Source organism: Phalangium opilio, unplaced genomic scaffold (genome assembly GCF_054372755.1).
Source record: "Phalangium opilio isolate 3A_F unplaced genomic scaffold, DU_Popi_V2 ptg000046l_1, whole genome shotgun sequence".
NCBI lineage: Eukaryota > Metazoa > Arthropoda > Arachnida > Opiliones > Phalangiidae > Phalangium > Phalangium opilio.
This window is the reverse complement of record NW_028324169.1, coordinates 2,542,287-2,557,055: the sequence shown is the minus strand read 5'-3', so window position 1 is coordinate 2,557,055 and position 14,769 is coordinate 2,542,287.

The following is a 14,769-nucleotide window of genomic DNA, read 5'->3' as shown; positions in this document are numbered from 1 at the left end:
TTAATATTTAAATAAATATAATTATTTTTAATTATTTTAATCTTCAATAACTAACATTAATAATAGTTAAATCGTTTAAAGTTATACCTATTATCTTCTCAAACTTTGCTAATATTGATGTTTAAAGTGAAGGGTACCCCTCTTGCCCGCTTTCTTCAAATTTTGGGGTATATATACGATTCGTTTCCATTATAATAGTAAGGAAAAACCGCAATTGCGAAAACCTTTGGTGGCCGATCCCACCTTAGGGAGGCTAGACGTTTCTCGTAACCCTAGCTGATCGCCGCGTATATCCTAATACCAAACGATGATAATGGAGTAGAAGCCAATGATACAGATTGGTCTCTATGTGGAATAGACGGAAGACCAGTGGATGGTGGTGTTAGAAGCCAGTGTAAGTGCAGACTGGTGTCAATGTGGGATTGACAAAGAACAGAAGATGGTGGTGTTGGAAGCCAGAAAAGTACCAGACTGGTGTTCATGTGGGATGGACGAAGACCAAATATCGTGGTGTGAGAACTCAAGAGTAGAGTACCCAACGGAGAGAAATACAATTTTCCAAATTTCTGTGAACTGTCAATGCGGTCCGGAAATAGGGAACACGTTTGCTCCGATACGCAAACTGCGAACGCGGTCACGTGGGTGTAACAACAGACAGACAGACAAACAGACAGACACATAGACTTCTACTTTACTCTTTCCGTATTAATTCTGAGTTGAGAAACAGGATTATCTAAAATACTAAAACAAGGAAGGATTATAAAATATGAAACATGGAGTGGAAGCTGTATCCTTATTACTCATTTTTTTATTAACTAACGTTATCATTATTTGTCCGATATTAGCTTTGCAAAAGAGTTTCCGTGGTTTGTAATACAATGGAGTAACGTATTTTTTACTCGCTCAATATTGAATATGAAATGTGTATAGTGTTTCGACTTCATACGCAATCTTCATTACTCGTCCTATATAAACTTTGACTAGAAATGTTTGATTGATAGAGGTTTTTCTTAAACAATTTCTTAAATTTATTTGATATTAATTATTATCTTCGTCAGATATTTGCTTTAGTTATACTTACATCGTTTTAAGAAACTTTATTCGTACTATCGTTTGAACTTAAACTATTATTTTGGTTTCCCCGCTAGCGTACTGCCTTTGCCAAAGTCTCCCAGTAAATATTAAGAAAGTGCGCAATTGCGAAAACCTTTGGTGGTGATCCCACCTTAGGGAGGCTAGAAGTTTCTCGTAACCCTAGCTGATCGCCGCGTAAATCTTAACCATAACAGCGATAATAGAGTAGAAGCCAGTGTTGCAGATTGGTGTCTATGTGGTATAGATGAAAAACCAGTTGATTGTGATGTTAGAAGCCAATGTTGCAGATTGGTGTCTATGTGGTATTATAAAAAAACGGCTTGGTTTGGACCAAGGCCGAAAAAACAATCGATATGTGTGAGGTTTATCATTTGACTGAAGTTTCAGATATTGCAATTGTTTTAGTTATTTTTAACCATTTAATCCTTAATCAATATTAAATTCAATCAAATGATTTTACTGTTAATCGATCCATTTCCTCTAAATTAATTGAAAAAATTACATATCTACGCTTTTTCAAGAACAATTACATTTTCCGAAAACATTTTATCATGAAATTAATTATTTTGAAGGGAGTACGTGTTGAGATATCAACATAGAATATTTGAAATATTCTATTGACTTTCTAAAAAGAGCAAGCGAACTTTGACATAATTCGAAAGGAAAATGTAAAAATTTAAACGAAATGCTACATTTCTATTGTCGCCTCTATGAAGAAAGGATTGCACTGCAATTTCCCTCTCCGTGCTTTAAAATTTCTTGGTCATAACTCAGTCTTCATTTGAAACGTCACCACCCCTTTCTACATTGTTGGCGCTACTTGTACACCGGTTAAGTATTACGCGTAATCATGTTAGCACGCTAAAAGACCATTTCGGAAAACACACAGGGGCGAGGCCACCATTGGGGTATTCACCCTCGCACCAAGGGTCACCGCCAGACGGTGCCAAAGTTCACACGAGGCAGGAGGCTAGTCAACTCGCTCTGCCTATAGCGGTGCTTCTAGGCGAGAGAGAGAGAAGGCCCCAATGGCGGCATCACCCTTGTGTTTTAGTTTCTCTGTATGTAATTTCTAAAATGGTCTACTCACTTACAAATGTTCACAAATTACACTGAGTGATCGGTCCTTCAGGCGCTAGCGAGTGACAAGCCACAACCATAATCATAATCATTCATGTACACGAATGTTTGATGACCCATACACTTGAACCACTGGTGCTTTTAAAATTTTTTATATTGGGAAAATAGAGGAAGGGGGGTCGGAGTAAAGAGTGACCTTCGCATAACTGGTAATGAATAATGTGTATACCCATATTATTTCCGCATGAAATGAATGTAACAAGTCATTGGTACTGAGAAGTATTTCTTTTCATGTAATCTTTACCCTTTGGTTATATCAGAAGTAAGATAAGGGACTAGAATTAACGAGGTAACCAAACTCTTCACTTGGCGATGGAAGCGGCATAAAATCGTCAAATTTGTTCACTAGTGCTAGGCTCTATTACTAATGCTAGGGCACTTTAATTCTAGTCCCTTATCTTACTGCTGGTTATATTTATACCAATATCATATTTTTCATGTGCTACAGAGAGCCACCTACTAAACGAAACCACAAAGGATAAACATTGTTGCTTTGTCTCAAGAAGACGACATTAGTTTATAAATTAGTTTGAGAAAAAAAGTTCTTTATCATATTTTCTCTAACATCAGTCTTCTCAGAAACTTACTACAGATTTAAACTTTTTTGGTGCAAACTTGAAAATTTTTTAAGCCAGCAACAATTAAAACTGTGTCCGTCAAGGTGCTTACAAGTTAGTGAGCAACGACACGAAATCCCTTCAAAATAAAATAATTTCATGATAAAATGTTTTCGGAAAATGTAATTGTTCTTGAAAAAGCGTAGATATGTAATTTTTTCAATTAATTTAGAGGAAATGGATCGATTAACAGTAAAATAATTTGATTGAATTTAATATTGATTAAGGATTAAATGGTTAAAAATAACTAAAACAATTGCAATATCTGAACTTCAGTCAAATGATAAACCTCACACATATCGTTTGTTTTTTCGGCCTTGGTCCAAACCAAGCCGTTTTTTTATAATATCTGTCACTTCAGTCTTATTGTAATTAAAATTTGAATAATTTTATTTTTGCTTTACCGTCATACATTTGGGGTTGATCTATTTCTAATTGCTTAAAGAAGTACTTAAGTATCGTTAATTACATTTAACTTATATTCAAAAACATTGACTTCGATAAGCAAATAATGTTGTACTTTATTTATGAAAGAAGTTTAAAAACGACGGTATTTGAAATATGGAAGAAAAATATTTGTTTCGTACACTGTATACATATACAGTGGTGTCGAGATCAGATCAACAGCTTCCTTTATGTACAACCCCCAATACTGCCAACGGGTGATGTCATACTAAATTATACAGGGTGTAAATAAATGTTTACAATTCATGTTTTATTGTATGCAAGTGACAACGAGTGACAAGGTACAAAAAGAATACTGGAGAATGCAACAAAATATTTTAATGCACTGTCCTACGATTAGTCTTAGAACGTGGGCCTCAAATTACAACCTCTTAACTGTTTGGTAAACACCTCAACGTAAATATTCGACGTTTCTACCATTGTGGTTTAGGCACTCTTCCAGACGACTATCCATGTCTTGCAATAAATTTGCAAGCAGTAAACTCATGACGCATGGTAAGACTAATGGTATTGCCGTCTTGGGAAATCCTCGTCCGTTAAGGCTTGATGTAGGGGGGTATGATAATGCCGGTAGTGATGCCCTTGTAAACTGGCACAAACAGTAGAATGGCTTAGTGCAACTTCCTGTTCCACCGCTCGGTAGGATTGCACTTTACGTGACCCATCCAACTAACAATGGTTTCTAGTTAATTGGACCATGAGGAGTCCGAAAAAATGAGTTAAAAAATTATTTGGCCGCCGCAAGTTGGTCAAAAAATTTTTTGAAAATTTTAAAATCCATGCACTTACCGCCATTGAAGTCGCTATCCCCTTAACGCCATCTGCACTCAATCTTGCAAAATAATCCGAGGGTGACTGTGAAAAATTGACGTACTCGCGCCGGAGTTATAGCTATGGAATTTTTTAAGCTTACGGAAACCGTTTATTTCTGATAAAAGGACGGAAATATAAATGCGAGAAAAACTGAAATGTTTTGGGAAAATCGTTGAATTTTTTGGGAATTCGATAATTTATAACGGTAAATTTTGGAAAAAGCCGTCAAATTATTCGGGGATTTTTTTTAATTCACTCAACATTATTTTGTAAAATGTGTCAAATCCTTGGGATATTTGTCAAATGTGAATGGGAGTACAACTATATTTTGAAAAAGGCGCCAATTTATTTCAACAATATTTTGGAAAAGGCGACAAACTATTGGTCAATTAACAATCCTTGGTAAATTTGATTTTTTTGTAAAAAAATTTGAAATAAAAGGCGTAGAGCTATTGCAACTATGTTTTAGAAAAGGTGTTAAATTATAGGGAAATTAGCCTTTGGAAAAGGCGTTAATTTATTTCAACTATATTTTGGAAAAAGCGTCAATTTATTTCAACTATATTTTGGAAAAGGCGTCAATTTATTTCAACTATATTTTGGAAAAGGCGTCAATTTATTTCAACTATATTTTGGAAAAGGCGTCAATTTATTTCAATTATATTTTGGAAAAGGCGTCAATTTATTTCAACTATATTTTTTAAAAGGCGTCAATTTTTTTCAATTATATTTTGGAAAAGGCGTCAATTTATTTCAACTATATTTTGGAAAAGGCGTCAATTTATTTCAACTATATTTTGGAAAAGGCGCCAATTTATTTCAACTATATTTTGGAAAAGGCGACAAACTATTGGTCAATTAACAAACGTCAACATCAATATTTTGGAAGTCATTGCAACTATATTTTGGAAAGAGTGCCTATTTTTCGGCAATTTGATAAATGTAAACACCTTTTCAAAAATATAGTCCTTTACATTTACCAAATTCAGAAATAATTTGATGCCTTTTCCAAAATATCGTCCTTCACATTTACCAAACTCAGGAATAATTTGACGCCTTTTCCAAAATTTTGTCCTTCACATTTATCAAATCCAGGGATAATTTGACGGCTTTTCCAAAACATCGTCCTTCACATTTATCGAATTCCCGAATAATGACACATATTCCAAAATATCGTCCTTCACATTTGTCAAATTCCCGAATAATATGACACCTTTTCCAAAATATCGTCCTTCACATTTATCAAATTCCCGAATAATATGACACCTTTTCCAAAATTTCGTCCTTCATATTTATCAAATTCCCAAATAATTTGACACCTTTTTCAAAATATCGTCCTTCACATTTATCAAATTCAGGAATAATTTGACACCTTTTCCAAAATATTGTCCTTCACATTTGTCAAATTCCCGAATAATATGACACCTTTTCCAAAATATCGTCCTTCACATTTGTCAAATTCCCGAATAATATGACACCTTTTGCAAAATGTCGTCCTTCACATTTATCAAATTCCCGAATAATATGACACCTTTTCCAAAATATCGTCCTTCATATTTGTCAAATTCCCGAATAATATGACACCTTTTCCAAAATATCGTCCTTCACATTTGTCAAATTCCCAAATAATATGACACCTTTTCCAAAATATCGTCCTTCAGATTTATCAAATTCAGATTAATTTGACACCTTTTCCCATGATATCGTCCTTCAGATTTATCAAATTCAGATTAATTGGACACCTTTTTCCATGATATTGTCATTCACATTAATCAAATTCCCGAATAACTTGACACCTTTTTCATGATATCGTCCTACAGATTTATCAAATTCCCAAATAATTTGACACCTTTTCCAAAATATTGTCCTTCAGATTTATCAAATTCCCAAATAATTTGACACCTTTTCCAAAATATTGTCCTTCAGATTTATCAAATTCAAGAATAATTTGACGGCATTTACCAAAATTTGCCGTTATCAATTATCGAATTCCCCAAAAATTCAACGATTTTCCCAAAACATAGCAGTTTTTCTCGCATTATATTTCCGTCCTTTTATCAGAAATGAACAGTTTCAGTAAGTTTAAAAAATTCCATAGCTATATCTCCGGCGCGAGTACGTCAATGTTTCCGGCGCGAGTACGTCAATTTTTCACAGTCCCCCCCATAGATATATTAAAAGGGTAGATACACAATTCAATGGGAGGTCGACGCGGAAGGGGCAACGAGCAGACAGCCGCTATTTTCTGGGGGTAGCCGTATAAAACGCCATCTATCGGGAACTTTCGAAACTAAATTAAGGGATGAGCTTAGAGTAGTGGCACTCTATGTTAACCCCCTATAGGGCATAATAAGTCAAACCCTCGGAGATGCCATTACTCCATTTTATACGAGCTAAGAGCAGAAAAACGTATTTTATAAATTTTACACCTGTAAAATCTTTTAAAAAACACTTGGAACTTGTATTTCTACTTACTTTCGAGGAAATACCACCGTTTTCTGAAGGTAAGAGTCTTTTTTATACATTTATTAGTAATGAAAACATTTAAGGCGAGCTAAGCCTTGGTCTTGTAAAACACGGCAGATTAGTGATTTTGAATTTGAAAACGATGCTAATCACTAACCTGCCGTCCTGCCGTGTTTTACAAGACCAAGGCTTAGCTCGCCTTAAATGTTTTCATTACTAATAAATGTATAAAAAAGACTCTTACCTTCAGAAAACGGTGGTATTTCCTCGAAAGTAAGTAGAAATACAAGTTCCAAGTGTTTTTTAAAAGATTTTACAGGTGTAAAATTTATAAAATACGTTTTTCTGCTCTTAGCTCGTATAAAATGGAGTAATGGCATCTCCGAGGGTTTGACTTATTATGCCCTATAGGGGGTTAACATAGAGTGCCACTACTCTAAGCTCATCCCTTAATTTAGTTTCGAAAGTTCCCGATAGATGGCGTTTTATACGGCTACCCCCAGAAAATAGCGGCTGTCTGCTCGTTGCCCCTTCCGCGTTTTTTCGTTAAGCCTAAGCCAGCGAAGTGGATCTAGACCCTTTATAGTTTTACTATATCTATGGTCCCCCCCGGCTTATTTTGCAAGATTGAGTGCAGAATGCGTTAAGCGGATAGCGGCTTCAATGAGGGTAAGTGAGTGGATTTTAAAATTTTCAAAAAATTTTTTGACCAACTTGCGGCGGCCAAATAATTTTTTAACTAATTTTTACGGACTCCTCACAGTCTAATTAACTAGAAACCATTATTAGTTGGGTGGGTCACGTAAAGTGCAATCCTACCCACCGCTCTACTATTAGCATGAATTGGCTTCAAAACGTGCTACGGTGTCAAAATCTATATCCTCATTACAGACTATACAGTCTCTTCTACGTTCACGATCATGCACTACCGAAATCACGAAGGTGCTCGCCAATGTCGGAAAAGGTGCTTCGCACCGGATGTTGTCGGTGTGGAAACCGTTCGGCATAAAGCACTGCTTTTAGTTGAACGTTACTGCGACCTTCACCCAAAATAAACATCCTGTCCAATTTGTCCTGGTTGGAATAGGTTGGCATTTTGCTAGGAAACGAGACTAACTACCGTAATTCTACTACTTAGCTCCTACACTGAAGACCCTGTATATGAAAAGGGACCGGAAGTACCTCGAAGTTGAGTTTTCAAAGATTGCCAGATTGAGCAGGTCATGGGATTTAAAGTGATGAAGGTCGCTTTAACGTTCAACAAGTGACACCGCGGTATGTTTTTGGTGCTCCAATGTCCTCACCCGATAGGTCCAAACAATTACCATCCTGGTTTTTCGGCTCGGCGTTGCGGTATTGCCGGTTCCATTAGAAATACAAGGTCTGTAGTGTTACAATTGTAACAATACTCCTGTTAGAAAGGCACACAAACTGTACCCCCGCCCCCTCCCCCCAAAACACTTTTAAATTTCGCGCCTTTAATTCTAGTCCCTTATCTTACTGCTGGTTATATTTATACCAATATCATATTTTTCATGTGCTACAGAGAGCCACCTACTAAACGAAACCACAAAGGATAAACATTGTTGCTTTGTCTCAAGAAGACGACATTAGTTTATAAATTAGTTTGAGAAAAAAAGTTCTTTATCATATTTTCTCTAACATCAGTCTTCTCAGAAACTTACTACAGATTTAAACTTTTTTGGTGCAAACTTGAAAATTTTTTAAGCCAGCAACAATTAAAACTGTGTCCGTCAAGGTGCTTACAAGTTAGTGAGCAACGACACGAAATCCCTTCAAAATAAAATAATTTCATGATAAAATGTTTTCGGAAAATGTAATTGTTCTTGAAAAAGCGTAGATATGTAATTTTTTCAATTAATTTAGAGGAAATGGATCGATTAACAGTAAAATAATTTGATTGAATTTAATATTGATTAAGGATTAAATGGTTAAAAATAACTAAAACAATTGCAATATCTGAACTTCAGTCAAATGATAAACCTCACACATATCGTTTGTTTTTTCGGCCTTGGTCCAAACCAAGCCGTTTTTTATAATATCTGTCACTTCAGTCTTATTGTAATTAAAATTTGAATAATTTTATTTTTGCTTTACCGTCATACATTTGGGGTTGATCTATTTCTAATTGCTTAAAGAAGTACTTAAGTATCGTTAATTACATTTAACTTATATTCAAAAACATTGACTTCGATAAGCAAATAATGTTGTACTTTATTTATGAAAGAAGTTTAAAAACGACGGTATTTGAAATATGGAAGAAAAATATTTGTTTCGTACACTGTATACATATACAGTGGTGTCGAGATCAGATCAACAGCTTCCTTTATGTACAACCCCCAATACTGCCAACGGGTGATGTCATACTAAATTATACAGGGTGTAAATAAATGTTTACAATTCATGTTTTATTGTATGCAAGTGACAACGAGTGACAAGGTACAAAAAGAATACTGGAGAATGCAACAAAATATTTTAATGCACTGTCCTACGATTAGTCTTAGAACGTGGGCCTCAAATTACAACCTCTTAACTGTTTGGTAAACACCTCAACGTAAATATTCGACGTTTCTACCATTGTGGTTTAGGCACTCTTCCAGACGACTATCCATGTCTTGCAATAAATTTGCAAGCAGTAAACTCATGACGCATGGTAAGACTAATGGTATTGCCGTCTTGGGAAATCCTCGTCCGTTAAGGCTTGATGTAGGGGGGTATGATAATGCCGGTAGTGATGCCCTTGTAAACTGGCACAAACAGTAGAATGGCTTAGTGCAACTTCCTGTTCCACCGCTCGGTAGGATTGCACTTTACGTGACCCATCCAACTAACAATGGTTTCTAGTTAATTGGACCATGAGGAGTCCGAAAAAATGAGTTAAAAAATTATTTGGCCGCCGCAAGTTGGTCAAAAAATTTTTTGAAAATTTTAAAATCCATGCACTTACCGCCATTGAAGTCGCTATCCCCTTAACGCTATCTGCACTCAATCTTGCAAAATAATCCGAGGGTGACTGTGAAAAATTGACGTACTCGCGCCGGAGTTATAGCTATGGAATTTTTTAAGCTTACGGAAACCGTTTATTTCTGATAAAAGGACGGAAATATAAATGCGAGAAAAACTGAAATGTTTTGGGAAAATCGTTGAATTTTTTGGGAATTCGATAATTGATAACGGTAAATTTTGGAAAAAGCCGTCAAATTATTCGGGGATTTTTTTTAATTCACTCAACATTATTTTGTAAAATGTGTCAAATCCTTGGGATATTTGTCAAATGTGAATGGGAGTACAACTATATTTTGAAAAAGGCGCCAATTCATTTCAACAATATTTTGGAAAAGGCGACAAACTATTGGTCAATTAACAATCCTTGGTAAATTTGATTTTTTTGTAAAAAAATTTGAAATAAAAGGCGTAGAGCTATTGCAACTATGTTTTAGAAAAGGTGTTAAATTATAGGGAAATTAGCAAATGTCAACGTCAATATTTCTGAAAAGGAGTCTAGTTTTTTTGCAACTATATTTTGGGAAAGGCAACAAATTATTGTGAAAGTACCAAATGTCAACATCAATATTTTGGAAAAGGCGACAAGTTATTGAGAAAGTACCAAATGTCAACATCAATATTTTGGAAAAGGCGTCAATTTATTTCAGCTATATTTTGGAAAAGGCGTTAATTTATTTCAGCTATATTTTGGAAAAGGCGTTAATTTATTTCAACTATATTTTGGAAAAAGCGTCAATTTATTTCAACTATATTTTTTAAAAGGCGTCAATTTTTTTCAATTATATTTTGGAAAAGGCGTCAATTTATTTCAACTATATTTTGGAAAAGGCGTCAATTTATTTCAACTATATTTTGGAAAAGGCGCCAATTTATTTCAACTATATTTTGGAAAAGGCGACAAACTATTGGTCAATTAACAAACGTCAACATCAATATTTTGGAAGTCATTGCAACTATATTTTGGAAAGAGTGCCTATTTTTCGGCAATTTGATAAATGTAAACACCTTTTCAAAAATATCGTCCTTTACATTTACCAAATTCAGAAATAATTTGATGCCTTTTCCAAAATATCGTCCTTCACATTTACCAAACTCAGGAATAATTTGACGCCTTTTCCAAAATTTTGTCCTTCACATTTATCAAATCCAGGGATAATTTGACGGCTTTTCCAAAATATCGTCCTTCACATTTATCGAATTCCCGAATAATGACACATATTCCAAAATATCGTCCTTCACATTTGTCAAATTCCCGAATAATATGACACCTTTTAAAAAATATCGTCCTTCACATTTATCAAATTCCCGAATAATATGACACCTTTTCCAAAATTTCGTCCTTCATATTTATCAAATTCCCAAATAATTTGACACCTTTTTCAAAATATCGTCCTTCACATTTATCAAATTCAGGAATAATTTGACACCTTTTCCAAAATATTGTCCTTCACATTTGTCAAATTCCCGAATAATATGACACCTTTTCCAAAATATCGTCCTTCACATTTGTCAAATTCCCGAATAATATGACACCTTTTGCAAAATATCGTCCTTCACATTTATCAAATTCCCGAATAATATGACACCTTTTCCAAAATATCGTCCTTCATATTTGTCAAATTCCCGAATAATATGACACCTTTTCCAAAATATCGTCCTTCACATTTGTCAAATTCCCAAATAATATGACACCTTTTCCAAAATATCGTCCTTCAGATTTATCAAATTCAGATTAATTTGACACCTTTTCCCATGATATCGTCCTTCAGATTTATCAAATTCAGATTAATTGGACACCTTTTTCCATGATATTGTCATTCACATTTATCAAATTCCCGAATAACTTGACACCTTTTTCATGATATCGTCCTACAGATTTATCAAATTCCCAAATAATTTGACACCTTTTCCAAAATATTGTCCTTCAGATTTATCAAATTCCCAAATAATTTGACACCTTTTCCAAAATATTGTCCTTCAGATTTATCAAATTCAAGAATAATTTGACGGCATTTACCAAAATTTGCCGTTATCAATTATCGAATTCCCCAAAAATTCAACGATTTTCCCAAAACATAGCAGTTTTTCTCGCATTATATTTCCGTCCTTTTATCAGAAATGAACAGTTTCAGTAAGTTTAAAAAATTCCATAGCTATATCTCCGGCGCGAGTACGTCAATGTTTCCGGCGCGAGTACGTCAATTTTTCACAGTCCCCCCCCATAGATATATTAAAAGGGTAGATACACAATTCAATGGGAGGTCGACGCGGAAGGGGCAACGAGCAGACAGCCGCTATTTTCTGGGGGTAGCCGTATAAAACGCCATCTATCGGGAACTTTCGAAACTAAATTAAGGGATGAGCTTAGAGTAGTGGCACTCTATGTTAACCCCCTATAGGGCATAATAAGTCAAACCCTCGGAGATGCCATTACTCCATTTTATACGAGCTAAGAGCAGAAAAACGTATTTTATAAATTTTACACCTGTAAAATCTTTTAAAAAACACTTGGAACTTGTATTTCTACTTACTTTCGAGGAAATACCACCGTTTTCTGAAGGTAAGAGTCTTTTTTATACATTTATTAGTAATGAAAACATTTAAGGCGAGCTAAGCCTTGGTCTTGTAAAACACGGCAGATTAGTGATTTTGAATTTGAAAACGATGCTAATCACTAACCTGCCGTCCTGCCGTGTTTTACGCCCGATAGATGGCGTTTTATACGGCTACCCCCAGAAAATAGCGGCTGTCTGCTCGTTGCCCCTTCCGCGTTTTTTCGTTAAGCCTAAGCCAGCGAAGTGGATCTAGACCCTTTATAGTTTTACTATATCTATGGTCCCCCCGGCTTATTTTGCAAGATTGAGTGCAGAATGCGTTAAGCGGATAGCGGCTTCAATGAGGGTAAGTGAGTGGATTTTAAAATTTTCAAAAAATTTTTTGACCAACTTGCGGCGGCCAAATAATTTTTTAACTAATTTTTACGGACTCCTCACAGTCTAATTAACTAGAAACCATTATTAGTTGGGTGGGTCACGTAAAGTGCAATCCTACCCACCGCTCTACTATTAGCATGAATTGGCTTCAAAACGTGCTACGGTGTCAAAATCTATATCCTCATTACAGACTATACAGTCTCTTCTACGTTCACGATCATGCACTACCGAAATCACGAAGGTGCTCGCCAATGTCGGAAAAGGTGCTTCGCACCGGATGTTGTCGGTGTGGAAACCGTTCGGCATAAAGCACTGCTTTTAGTTGAACGTTACTGCGACCTTCACCCAAAATAAACATCCTGTCCAATTTGTCCTGGTTGGAATAGGTTGGCATTTTGCTAGGAAACGAGACTAACTACCGTAATTCTACTACTTAGCTCCTACACTGAAGACCCTGTATATGAAAAGGGACCGGAAGTACCTCGAAGTTGAGTTTTCAAAGATTGCCAGATTGAGCAGGTCATGGGATTTAAAGTGATGAAGGTCGCTTTAACGTTCAACAAGTGACACCGCGGTATGTTTTTGGTGCTCCAATGTCCTCACCCGATAGGTCCAAACAATTACCATCCTGGTTTTTCGGCTCGGCGTTGCGGTATTGCCGGTTCCATTAAAAATACAAGGTCTGTAGTGTTACAATTGTAACAATACTCCTGTTAGAAAGGCACACAAACTGTACCCCCGCCCCCTCCCCCCAAAACACTTTTAAATTTCGCGCCTTTTCAATGGCTCTCTTTTCAATATGGGAAAAACGATTTTAAATGACAATTTTTTAAGTGTAAGAATTAAACAGGAAAATGGAGGCTGAGTGAAAGATAAGTGTAGTTTTAATTATAATTTGTTAGTTTAATTATATGGTATCCATGAATTTACCAAAAACATTCGTGTTTTGGGTTAATTTCACATTAATTATACTTGATTAAGTTTAATTTAACGGTTTATCTAGTGTGGATTTAGTTTATAATACAAGTTTCAATGAAATATTAACTTTAATTGCAATTACTCTAAAATATGTATGCTCTTTTGACGTATTTTAATGATGAATTAAATTAATTCGAAAGTGAAATAGGAAACATCTGTGGCTGTGCGAAAAACTTGCGTTGTTTTAATCTTTATTTGAGCGCAGTTCGGGAGAGTCGATTAAGCTTAAAAGTATAATTTATTGGAATTTTTTACCCTAATTGGAACGTTTTGTGCAGTTTAACATTTTTTCCACAGTCATTATTTTACCCTAAACTTTTGAATTTCGCGCCAATTAATGTACTTTAAACATAGTTGAAATTAACTGAAGTGTGAAATAGAAAACATTGGGATTTACCAACGGCTTGGGTAGTTTTAATCTTAATTAAACAGTTTATTTAAAAGTTAGTTGAGCTTTTAATCCAAAAAATTAATATTTTTGGTTTAATTTAAAGTTAATTATATTTAATTGATTTAAAATTAACGTAGGATTGTGTTTCGGAAGTGTACATTTAGATTATAAATGACTTTCAATATATACTTAACCTTAATTGCAATTTTCAGTGGGTTTTGACTCTTATTTTACCTTAAACTTTCGAATTTCGCGCCTATTAATGTACTTTAAAGATAATTTAAATTAACTAAGTATGAGATAGAAAACATGGGGCTATACTCACAGCTTGTGCAGTTTTAATCTTAATTAAGTATTTTATTTCAAAGTTACTCGAGTTCTCATCCAAATATGTATATTTCATGTTTAAATTCACGTTAATTATACTTAATTAAGTTGAAATTAATGAAGGATTGAGGTTTGGCAGTGTTGATTTAGCTTATAAAATGAGTTTCTAATCACCTTAATTGTAAAGTTTAGAAGAGTTTTTCATTCTTGCCAACACAATGTGTTTAATTTTTATCATACCACGTGCTAAATTTGCGGTAACATAAAGATCATCTATAACATATGTTAATGAATGATGTCATTTTATAGTTTAGCAACTTTGGCTTCAATAACAGTAATTAAATTAAATACCTAAACAATTCATAGCAATTTAGACAAATAAACAAACGGCTGTGGAGATAGCGAACAACGTAACCCTCCGTTGCTGACGTGGTTACGTTGGAAAAATCTGCGCTGATGTAAACATGGAAATTATTTGACTATAAGGTGGGGTGGCGTAGCGGTTAGCGCTTTCGCC